The sequence below is a fragment of the Mustela putorius genome, unplaced genomic scaffold, assembly GCF_011764305.1.
Source record: "Mustela putorius furo isolate JIRA1106 unplaced genomic scaffold, ASM1176430v1.1 tig00000224_pilon_pilon_pilon, whole genome shotgun sequence".
NCBI classification, from domain to species: domain Eukaryota; kingdom Metazoa; phylum Chordata; class Mammalia; order Carnivora; family Mustelidae; genus Mustela; species Mustela putorius.
The window spans coordinates 24,040,071-24,041,660 of record NW_025421321.1 but is presented as its reverse complement, the minus strand read 5'-3'; the positions used below and the strand labels follow the sequence as shown (position 1 = coordinate 24,041,660).

The 1,590-nt window shown below is 43.6% G+C and overlaps 1 pseudogene; it reads right to left on the bottom strand.

Moving 5' to 3' along the window:
• Positions 1 to 622: 622 nt before the first annotated feature.
• LOC101677190 lies at positions 623 to 1,215 on the bottom strand (annotated as a pseudogene).
• Between the last annotated feature and the right edge of the window lie 375 nt (positions 1,216 to 1,590).

Below are 1,590 nucleotides of genomic sequence, written 5' to 3'. Positions count from 1 at the left end.
TGGACCATCCCCGCAGTTCACTCTACCTTTTCTCCTGACCTGTGGGTGCCCAGTCTTCTCGGGCATCTGTGTGGGGAAGATAGCCTTCCCAGCACCCCAGAGGCCTCGTTCCATTCCCTCCAGGCATAAGCATGGCTGATCATGGAAGAGACTTTGGGTCATATTCCCCACTTCCTACTGCCCCAGCATATTCCCTTAGGAATGCCTGTGTGTTTGAAATTCTGGAAGTCCCCATAGTACTTTCTGTCAACACAAACATACTCTTCCCCATACATATAGTTCTCTTTTCTCCTTCATATTCTCAGATAACTGCGAGGCAACAGAGTAAACAAAGTTACTGGTGGTACTGTTTTTATTGAGGTAAAACAGACATATAACATTATATTAGTTTCAGTGTAATGAGATTGTAATGATTTTATATAAATATATATTGCAAATGATCACCACAATAAGTATAGTTAATATCTGTCATTGTTCATAGCTACAAATTTTTTTTCTTGTGATGAGAACTTTTAAGATCTACTCTCTTAAGAATTTCAAATAGGTAATACCATGTTATTAACTATAGTCATGCTGGTGGTACTTTTTTTGTGCTATTTTTAATGACTGAAACAAAACAGATCTAAAACTGCAGTTTCTGGAAAAGTCATTTGTTCTTGCAGGTTTTGTAACTCTCCTTGAATTTGACCTTGGCCTTTCATCAGGCCTTGCGTTTAAGAGCAGGGTCTCAGAAGACATCCTTGTTGATGACAGTTTTGTCTAAGGGGTTAGCTACCTTGTGGGCATGAGTGATTGTAGTTATAAACTTTTGTAGAGGACTTGATCTTTGACCTCATGGCGATTTTCTTCTTACTGTGACAGCTGTCACTTTGTGGGGACAGGGGTCAATTCCAGCCACCAGAGCATTGCTGTAGGGATGGTCTGAGGTACTGTTATCAATATCCTTCATGATGACTGCTTTGTGTCCGGAGTAGCCAGGACCAGCACCACCTTCTGGGATTCCACAAGCTTGACCATCTTGATACCAGCTTCTCAAGCCTACAGCAGAAAGCTCTGTTGGTACTTTTAATGGCACAAGGAAGATCTCATTCAGAGCACAGAAACAATGAAGAATGGCCTTACCATCCACTCCTTGGTACTGGAATCAACATAGCCCATATCACCCAGCGCTGTACTGCACTCTGCTGACATCAACCATCATGGCTTCCTGCTCTCCTTGGCTTCACACTTGCATTCTTGCTCTTCCCTTGATTTGTCAACATGCTTATTGGACTAACAATGGCTTTGTCCTTGACTTTACATCCTATTGACCTCTTTGGGTATGGGGATCCAGTTTTCACTTCAGACCCAACTCAGACCCCGGTGCTCTTAGTTTTGTTCACTGACCATTGGCTTTTCCAGGTCCACTGATCCTGGCCAATTCAGCCACTTCAAAACACCAGGCGCTGCCAACCACACGTGGTGAGATGAACCTGCCAGCTGGAATCTGGGGCTGTCTTCCAGAGACACTCTTGTCTGGTCCTGACTTGCCTGTGCTACAAGCCCACTTCTGTTCAGATCTACACCCTTAACTCAGCAACTCCAATTTCA